The sequence below is a fragment of the Arvicanthis niloticus genome, chromosome 7 (assembly GCF_011762505.2).
Source record: "Arvicanthis niloticus isolate mArvNil1 chromosome 7, mArvNil1.pat.X, whole genome shotgun sequence".
Classification (NCBI taxonomy): Eukaryota; Metazoa; Chordata; class Mammalia; order Rodentia; family Muridae; genus Arvicanthis; species Arvicanthis niloticus.
In genome coordinates, this window is record NC_047664.1 from 86,129,723 (window position 1) to 86,139,964 (window position 10,242).

At 36.8% G+C, this 10,242-nt stretch overlaps 1 protein-coding gene across 1 annotated transcript in view; it reads right to left on the minus strand.

Annotated features, from left to right (window-relative positions):
• The window catches only part of LOC117712428 (transmembrane protease serine 11F-like), a 79,302-nt gene extending 78,369 nt beyond the window's left edge, over nt 1-933 (minus strand). The window contains exon 1 of the mRNA XM_076937714.1: nt 809-933. The gene's annotated coding sequence lies outside the window, so the exon portion shown is untranslated. The remainder of the gene's footprint in view (nt 1-808) is intronic.
• Nucleotides 934-10,242: the final 9,309 nt, after the last annotated feature.

Sequence of the window (10,242 nt, forward strand, 5' to 3'; positions counted from 1 at the left end):
CATCAGCACCAAATTCATGCTATAAAATTCTAAGCTGAAGAAAAGTCAAATATACAAGCTTTAAATTTTCTTGTTACTTCAGACTTTGAGTTTTATCACTCATCAAAGTGATAAGCTTACTTACCTGGCTTTCAGCAAATTGTCTTACATAAATGTAATACCAGCATCCCGTAGTTTTCTTTGCACACTCATTGTACTTCAGTATATACAAGAAGCATCCCCACATACCTTTCATTTTTTTCACCCAGGCCATTTGTAAATATCTGAACCTATGGTTACTATTACTAAATTAAAACCTATACTGCTTTGTGAGTAGCTGTCAGTCTTCCAGGAAGCTGGTTTTGCTTTTGGTTTGTATATTTGTTTAATGTTCCTTTACTGATTCTGACACAGTATAATTGTTTATATTAAATATGGGGTTTGCTAGTACAATAAAACTAGAGAATGGCATTTTTGTTTCTGTAAAACAGTTTCGACTTCAGCAACCCGCGAAGAGTCTCAGGGCTCCTCAGAGGCACGTAGGACAAGTTTGAGAAACACTGCATGAAACATTTCAAATAAGATATTACAAATTTTCCAAGATATTTCTTAATTTACTGAAAGTAAATTTGTTAACTACAAATTAAAGCGTAAAATTATTTATTAATGTTTGAGTAGAGAAATTTTCAACAACATTTTAAAGTAATCCTAAGAATCTCTAAAATCCCAGCCCTAGGAGGCTAACACAGAGCGTGAGAGAGGAAACACAAGCGAATTTTAGCACGTGTGCTAATCCCTGTACTCTGTTCCGTACCTTCTGGCTTATTACCTTGAAACTGTTCCTTCCTCACATCGCATGTGCTTCTTCAGTGTGCAGTTGTTGAAAACGACACTGGAGTCTTTTCTCGTAGATCCAAAACACACAAAGACATAAATACACCCTCCTGTTCTCAGGCTTAACCCTTTACCTCTGACTCAGCCATGGACTATGGAGTCAATCAAAAGGGCTCCTGCCTGGAAGCAAGGTCACGTCATCTTTCCTCAGCCAATTGTAAGTCCAGGCTACAGTCAACAGCTGCTCAATTGAGACATCCATCTACCAACCTATAAGTACTACTGTCATTATTTATGGCTCTTTGCCAGACGGCTCCAGAGTAGCAAATAACCCATCAGGTTTTACAACTTTCAAAACACAGATAGGAAATATTGTACTCTTTTTATGTATTGGTTATATAATTTGTCCAGTCACTAAGCTCATCAAAAGCAGAAACTGATCAAAGACAGAGTACATGTCTTTATTTCCAGAAATACTTTTGTTCTCATTTATATGCTTTTTTTACTCCAAAAAAGAATCGGCAAGAAGTCTTCATCAGATGTAACACCTTGATTTGGCTACATTTTATTGTCTATCATTTTCTTTACTGGTGAGAATTTAATACATGTATACAAAGAAAAATGATCTAATCCCTTCTCACCCCATCTTCCCTAACTCTCCTCATATCATCTAACTATGGCTCCTCCCTAACTATTTCTTATTTATTTTTTAGCAACTCACTAAGTTAAATTAGTGCTGTACATGCATGCATAGGAGTGGATCCATCCACTGGGGTATAGAAAATCTACCAACAAGCCATACTCTTTGCTTTTAGAGATCTATCTGTAACAATGAGCAATCTGTTTCTTTTCTTTGTGAATAATTCAGTTTGTGGCACAAAACAGACCACGATAGGAACCAACAATCTAAAAACATGAGTGGATATTTGCTTGACGTAAATTAAAGTGTTAGATGCACTTTCGGTATTTGATCCTGTATTTAGTTCAAAAGGATATTGAACAAATATCCCAAGAGAAAAATTCTAAGTACACCTTGGCTTTAAAGTGTTGGTAATTATCAATGAAGATAATCTTAAACTATGGTGTACTATGTTATCACTGTAGCTTTTGTGGTGGTGATTTAACTAATACTTGACAGATGAAAGAGATGAGTCACGAAACACCTTAAATTTTTCATTATGGAGCAACACACCTCAAAGACCTTTCCTGATTCTCCACCTCTGTCCACCAGGAAATCTTTCAAATACTTTGAGTTTGTCGTTCATGTATCTTCTTTATCACATTTATTCTAATCCACTTCCTTTGTTGAAAATGTTATTTATATCTTCATGACTGTCAGACGATGTTTTCAATCCTGATATCTCCCTGAGCTCCAGGGATGTATATTGAAATCTCACTCAACATTTTCACTTGTGTTTCAAATTGCCCCTTATACTTCATGTCACTAATGTAATAAGTAATTGTCCTCTCTGGCAATTTCACAACTACTTCTCCATCACCTTTACCAGTCTCAGGGAATTTCACTTTCCTTACCCACTGCCCATGAGAAAAGTGTGAAGAATCCTTAACCAATCCATAACAATTGATCTTGGGTCTGAGAAAAGGCCACTTCAAATTCTGCCAAAAGAAGAACAGACTCTCTTCTCAGACTTTTAAGTCTTAAGAAAAAACATAAATGTTTGTTAAGCCTGGCCTTTCTCTTCCTTAATTGTTTGTTTCCTTCCTTCCACCTTACACACAACTCACTCTAAAATGCATTAATAACTTGGTGTTGATATGAGGCAGTCTAAAACAAAGCCTGTATAGGTGAGATAAGGAAGGCATTTACACAGGAGGAAGATGGAAATAAACATGTGCATTCACACATAAAGTTCCATGTATGTCTATATGCATATCGTTTAGTTCTATTCACTAAGAGGGCTTAGAGCCCCAGAAGCTCAGCAAGCAGCATTCAGATTTGGAGTTCTGGACATTAATTCTTTGGAGCCATGGCTTCTTCTAAGGCTGAATCAGAAATTACAAGTTGAACTAAGAATGTTTTGTTCTAGACAATTGATCTGGGTAGTACCTTGGATTACAACTTCAGTTTCTCCTCAGAGTTTGCCTAGAGTCTAGATTATTCTGTTCAGAAACAGTTGTATTTTCTTATAACATTTTATTGATTTCTTAGTACCTCTCTTCTCTAAGACAATACATTGATACACAATTATATATTGTTGAAATCAAAAGAAGCTTATTAGGAAAGGTCTTCAAGTCATAGGATCTATATGTAATCTCTCCACAGCTCTGATCTGGTCCTTGGACTTTTCAACACTGAAGTGTTATTTGTCCTACCTGGGTATGACATCCATGAGGCAGTACTTCCATTTTGTTTTGAAGAAGAAATGTTGTTTTATAACTATGGAAATATTAACAGACCAAGCCTTTAAAAATAACATTGTTCATAAAGGTCTTTTTTTTTTCTGACTTGGCAAAGGGCTATGTCTTAAAATTCCTTTGTTTCTTCAACTACAAGTTAATCCTATTTGGAATTTTAAAAGTTGTATCTTGAGATGAGAGATGACTTGGTTCTTAAATGTGCTGGCTGTTTTTCCAGACAGCCGATGTTTGGCTCCCAGTACCAAATTGAGTGGCTCACAACCACCTGTCACTTTAGATCCAGGGAATCCAGAACTCTCTTCTGGGTTCTGTTGGCATTGTATGCACATATATGCACAAGCACAAGTGTGCATGAATACATGTGCACACATGCACTGACACACATATACATATACACACACATGCATACACACACATATAGAAATGTGCATTCAAATATATGCACAAACATTAATACACATACATATATATACAATCACAAAAATAGTAAATAAATCTTTAACATTTTTATTATTTCTCTTACAAATTTTTCTCTGTAAAAATCCTAACCTAAATAAATGTACTTGGTATGATAGGTTAATACATTAAAGAATACAAAACAAGGAAGATGTATTAATGGTATTTACAAAAATCAACTTATATACCCAATGATCTTTTATTTCTTGAGATGCTATACATTTTGGCAATCTGAATTAAATTTCCTGGGGGAATTTGGAGGTACTTGTGCTTTTTTTTTTTTTTTTCATTTTTTTATAACCTTATTCTGTAACCTAAGATAGGTACCTCCAACTGAACTATGTGAAGCTAAGGATGAATATTCAATTATAGTTTATCATTTCACATCATTATAATTCTAGATATTTCTAATAAAGATATTTATGGTAAGTAGAGAATATCAATTTAAAGATCTTATTCTACTACTCAATGAATTTTTTTCTTTTCTAATTAACTACCCTTTATTATTCACTAGTAAAAACAATTGTGCCTAATACCGAGTTTACAAAGCCATGTACATAGTAAATGTACTTTTAAATTTCTGATATGAGATAAGTACTATAGTCTAAGTGTCTTCAGTTAGTTACAAGAAAGAAAAAGGCAAGAAAAACAAAATACAAGGCTGACACTTTTGAATATTTCCAAAACTATGACCTTAGGTCACACGGAAAGATTCTTTAAGAACTTCACAACAGTTCTCTTGTGATGAAATTCTATATGACATACAGTCTTATCAGAATAGCTGAAAGACATGTCATTGCTTCCTTCATGTCTCATTAAGAAATTGGGTTGAGTATATTCAAATTATTGAGAGAGCTGAAAATTGCAGATACATTTTTTAAAAATACCTTATTGGCAACTTAGGTCTTACATTTTCGATTCCAAGAGGATTTCCTGAGATGAAAACTACATATTGGTTTGTGTCATATATTACATCATATCAAAATTAATTCATACCAGAGCACTCAAAGTATTGTTATCCCCCTTTAAAATAAGAAAAAAAATATTTTAGGGAAGTTCAACACTACATAGATGGCAAGCAATAGAACCACAATTTTAAGTTAAAATGATTTTTCCATTATATCATTTTAGTTTATAGTTTGGAGAAAGATGTTCTCCTCTTTAGTAGTTTTCTATAAGTCTGTTCTCCATAATTTGAGCAAGGATTGTAGCATATCAGTAACTGCCATTATCTCTAACTTCTCCAAATCTACAAGCATAAAAGATAAATAGATCTGAGCCAGAAAACTGAGGCTTCTCTAGATATATGGCAAAGTATTAAGTCAGTCTTGGCCTCACCACCATTTTTCTGAAAGCTAAGTCTTCAAATTTTAAATGGCTCTCTTGTCTCAAAAAAGGTTATGTCCTCATAAAGAAAAGAGATTGAGAAATAGAGTAAGACTCCAAACATCAATGATATCCCCACCTTAAAGGGGATAGGACCAAATAGTATGGACAGGAAAACTAAATTATAAGACACAGTCTCTGATGCCCAAATAGACTGAGTCCCTAGCTATAAAGAAACCAGCCAAAATCGTAGAGAAGCAAAAAGAAAAGAAAAGGAGGTGTAAGGTAACTTTCACTCTAGAGAAAGAGAAGGTCTTCATGAGTGTCATTTGTCACTATAATAGCCCATACCAGAGAGTTTGCCCCAGTGCTGTTGGTGGTATTTTAGTAAAGCTGAGGCAGGCTTGTGACTCCTGACTCATGTAGTACCTGGGGAGGCAGCCCAGACCCAGGGGACAAGAAGAACAGGATTTGTCACTCTGATTCAGACATATTTGCTTTACTTCCACAGTGTAGTGTTTCAGGTTATGTTTTCTTATCTCTTAAGACAATATTACACACCACAAGAATGAAGGTGATGTGTCACTATGATGGTGGGAAGAAGGTATGATGGAAGAGAAGGAACTGTTCCTGCATGTATGGCTTTGTGTGTATTTGACAGGGAAAAACTATGGAGAAGACACACCAAAGTTCCGTTCAGTTCTTTGAATATTTCATTTTATTCTGTGTAGAGGTGTTGAGCTGCTTGTGTCTACATTTATGTTTCACATGACAGATTCATAGATGAAAGTTCTCTTCAAACTGATGTAAATATATACACAGCATACATATAACTTATGTTTGTGCATAAAAGGGGGGACAGAAAGAGACAGACACACACCACACAGAGAGGGAGAGAGAGACAGAGAGACAGACAGAGAGAGAGGGTGACAGAAGGAGGGGGAGAGAATTGAAACCCAGAATTTATAAAGAACCTAAGATGTCCCAATCGGATTTGAACTTCAGATACATATGTGTTAGTATTAGTTCCATGAAATGTTTAATCATACTTTGTCTCACTAACTATAGTGTCCAAATTTGAAGACAGGCACTTTTTTTCCATAATATTTAGGGCAAGGTTAGGTAATATTTTTTGTTAGTGAAATTCACATTCATCTGAATGTTCCATATTTTTACTTGAAAAATCTTGAGATATAACTCCAGAGTGTGGTTTTCTATGTGCATACTTCATTCACGTCTGTAGTATGGTTAGTGTGTGTTTGTCTTCATATGTGTGTGCCTGCCTGTGTGTATAGAAAGAAGAAGAGAGATGAAATTGGAAGGTTTGAAGCCTGAGCAGTAACAATAGAAACATTTATATTCCTTATGTTTCATTTATATATATATATATATATATATATATATATATATATATATATATATGTCTTCATATTGTAACTCAGTCCTATGATACCAGCAGTTAGGAGGCTGAGGCAGGAAGATCTTGAGAAAAGTCAGCTTGGGCTACATAGCAAGAAGCTGTCTAAATAAAAATTATATATATAAAAGAAAACTTGAAATCCACAATCACACACTAGAGATATTTACTGTTAAAGCTTGCAAGTGTATCTGACTTCTTTGCTACTTGTAGCCCACACATACAAAATAAATGAAAAAAATCTTAAAACCATATTAACGTGATGTACCCACCAGAAAAGACCACTTGAACACGGATTCAAGCTAAAAGAAAATCTTTATTAAGTGCCCAGAGACTACACTGGGTGTTTGGAACCCAAGTACAGTCCTGAGCCTTCCTCAGGATGGAGATTTCAGCACAAAAATCTACATCCTTGCTTGACACACTTCAGATAGGAAAGAAGAACAGTCAGACAGAAGCAGAGCTATAAAAATCAAAAAGTAAGGTTCATATTTTTAGGGCCTTTCTCAGAACTAATGACTTCAAGTGATTAGATCTTTGCGATCATGCGAGCAGGTCCAGCCACTTATGTGCAGAGTTCCCATCATAGCATCAGTTGTGAGATGGTCTGGGGGCATACTGGGGCCTGGGAGCCTGTTACATTTAAGCTAGCATATCTTGAACACTTTATTTGGTCATAAAATTTAAATGCTTTATGCAGATGAACTCATTCAATATTTGGTGAGAACCCTACGACGTAGGAACATAGAAGATTCTCATGAAACATTGCCAAGGTCATTTAGCGTCAGTGGGTGGGTCTGATAAGGGAAGTGATTGTGAGGATGCTGCCATCCATCAGCCCTCTGTATCCACCTTCTCTCAGCCAAGACAATGGGACATCATGGAAGGCAGGGCATAAAGATGTCAGAGCTGTAGAATGGGATGAGACCTGTGCTATCTGTGTCTTCTGACATAACACATGCTCACCACTAACTGATCTCAGTAGGCTTCCAAAAATAACATTTTTTAAAGGAACATGAAGAATTTGAAAAGGAGACAGCTTGGTGGGTCCTGGGATGAGTTGAAGGAGATACTAGGAGGATGATATGATCAAAATAATTTGTATTCATGTACGGAATTTGTGATGAATAAATGTTATGATTTATCCAGTGGTTTTTTTTTTTTTAACAAAAAACAAAATGTCACTTATTCTTTTGGATATTTTTCAGGTTTAAACAGTGGACATTTACCTGATCTTACTTACCTCCCCTCTTTTTGGGGGGGATTGTGTATTTTCTTTATTTACATTTCAAATGTTTTGCCCTTTCTAGGTATCCCCTTTGGAAACCTTCCTTATCCCATTCCACCCACCCACCCACCCACTCCCATCTTCCCTCCCTGGCATTCCCTATGCTAGGGCATTGAAAACCCTCAGGCCCAAGGACCGCTCCTCCCACTGATGACCAACAAGGCCATTCTCTGCCACACATACGGCCAGAGCTATGGGTCCCTCCATGTGTTCCTCCATGTGTATTCTTTGGTTGGTGGTCTAGTCCCCAGTAGCTCTGGGGGTCTGGCCAGTTGACACTGTTACACCCTTCATGGGGCTGTAAACATCCTCAGCTTCTTCGGTCTCTTCTTTAAATCTTCCATTCAGGATCCTGCAATCAGTCCAATGGTTAGCTTCGAGCAACTGCGTCTGTATTTATCAGGCTCTGGCAGAGCCTCTCAGGAGACATTCAGATCAGGCTTCTGTCAGCAAGAACTTCCCAGCATCCACAACAGCGTCTAGGTTTGGTGGCTGTATATGGGATGGATCCCCAGGTGGGGCAAACTCTGGATGGCCTTTTCTTCAGTCTCTGCTCCACACTTTGTCTCCATATTTTCTCCTGTGAGTATTTTGTTCACCCTTCTAAGAATCATTGAAGCATCCACATTTTGGTCTTCCTTCTTCTTGGGCTTCATATAGCCTGTGAATTGAATCTTGGGTATTCCGAACTTTTGGGCTAATATCCACTTATCAGTGAGTACATGCCATGTGTGTTCTTTTCTGAGTTACCTCACTCAGAATTTTCACGTTCCATCCATTTATCAGCAAATTTCATGAAGTCATTGTTTTTAATAGCTGAGTAATACTCCATTGTGTAAATGTACCACATTTTCTGTAACCATTCCTCTGTTGAAGGACATCTGGGTTTTTTTCCAGCTTCTGGCTATTATAAATATGACTGCTATGAACATAGTGGAGCTTGTGTCCTTTTTACATTTTGGAGCATCTTCTGAGTATATGCCCAGGAGTGATATAGCTGGTTCCTCAGGTAGTACTATGTCCAATTTTCTGAGGAACCACCAGACAGTTTTCCAGAGTGGTTGTACCAGCTTACCATCCCACCAGCAATGGAGAAGTGTTCCTCTTTCTCCACATCCTTGCCACAAACTTATGGGACACAATGAAAGCAGAGCTAAGAGGAAAACTCATAGCTCTGTGTGCCTCCAAAAAGAAACTGGAGAGAGCATATACTGGCATCTTAACAGCACAACTAAAAGCTCTAGAACAAAAAGAAGCAAATACACCCAAGAGAAGTAGAGGGCAAGAAAAAATCAAACTCAGGGCTGAAATCAACCAAGTAGAAACAAAAAGAACTACCCAAAGAAGCAACAAAACCAAGAGCTAGTTCTTTGAGAAAATCAACAGGATAGATAAACCCTTAGCCACACTAACCAGAGGGCATAGAGACAGTATCCAAATTAATAAAATTAGAATAAAAGGAGACATAACAACAGAAAATGAGGAAATTCAAAAAATCATCAGATCCTACTACAAAAGCCTATACTCAACAAAACTGGAAAATCTGAATGAAATGGATAATTTCCTAGATAGATACCAAATAAAAAACTTAAATCAGGATCAGATAAACCATCTAAACAGTCCCATAATCCCTAAGGAAATAGCAGCAGTCATTAAAAGTCTCCCAACCCCAAAAAAGTCCAGATCCAGATGGGTTTAGTATAAAGTTCTATCAGATCTTCGAAGAAGACCTAATACCAATCCTCTTCAAGCTATTCCATCGAATAGAAGCAGAAGGAACAATACCCAATTCGTTCTATGAAGCTACCATTACGCTCATACCTAAACCACAGAAAGACCCAATAAAGAAAGAGAACTACAGACCAATCTCTCTTATGAATACTGATGCAAAAATACTCAATAAAATTCTCGCAAACCGAATCCAACAACACATCAAAACAATTATCCATCAAGATCAAGTAGGCTTTATCCCAGGAATGCAGGGATGGTTCAATATTCAGAAATCCATCAATGTAATCCCTACATAAATAAACTCAAATAAAAAAACCACATGGTCATCTCACTAGATGCTGAGAAAGCATTTGACAAAATTCAGCATCCATTCATGGTAAAAGTCTTGGAAAGATCAGGAATCCAAGGCCCATAGGTAAACATAGTAAAAGCAATATACAGCAAGCCAGTAGCCAACATCAAACTAAATGGAGAGGAACTTGAAGCAATCCCACTAAGATCAGGGACTAGACAAGGCTGCCCTCTCTCTCGCTACCTATCCAGTGGTTTTTAAGACTTACATTTATTACTTTAAAACATGTTTGTTTTGTGCATTATATTTTCATCATATTTCCCCTCCCCCAACTCCTCCCAGGTCCTCCCTATGTTCCTACCCACACCACCATCAACACAACTTCTCTCTCCATTCTTTCCCTCACCACCTTTTTCATTCTCTCTCTTTCTGTCTCTTGCTCACTCACTTGATCTCATACCTAGAAGTAATTGGCCAGTGAAAAACAAACTTCATGAAATTTTGCATGCTTTCTGTCTTGATTTGTTTTGTTGTTGTTGC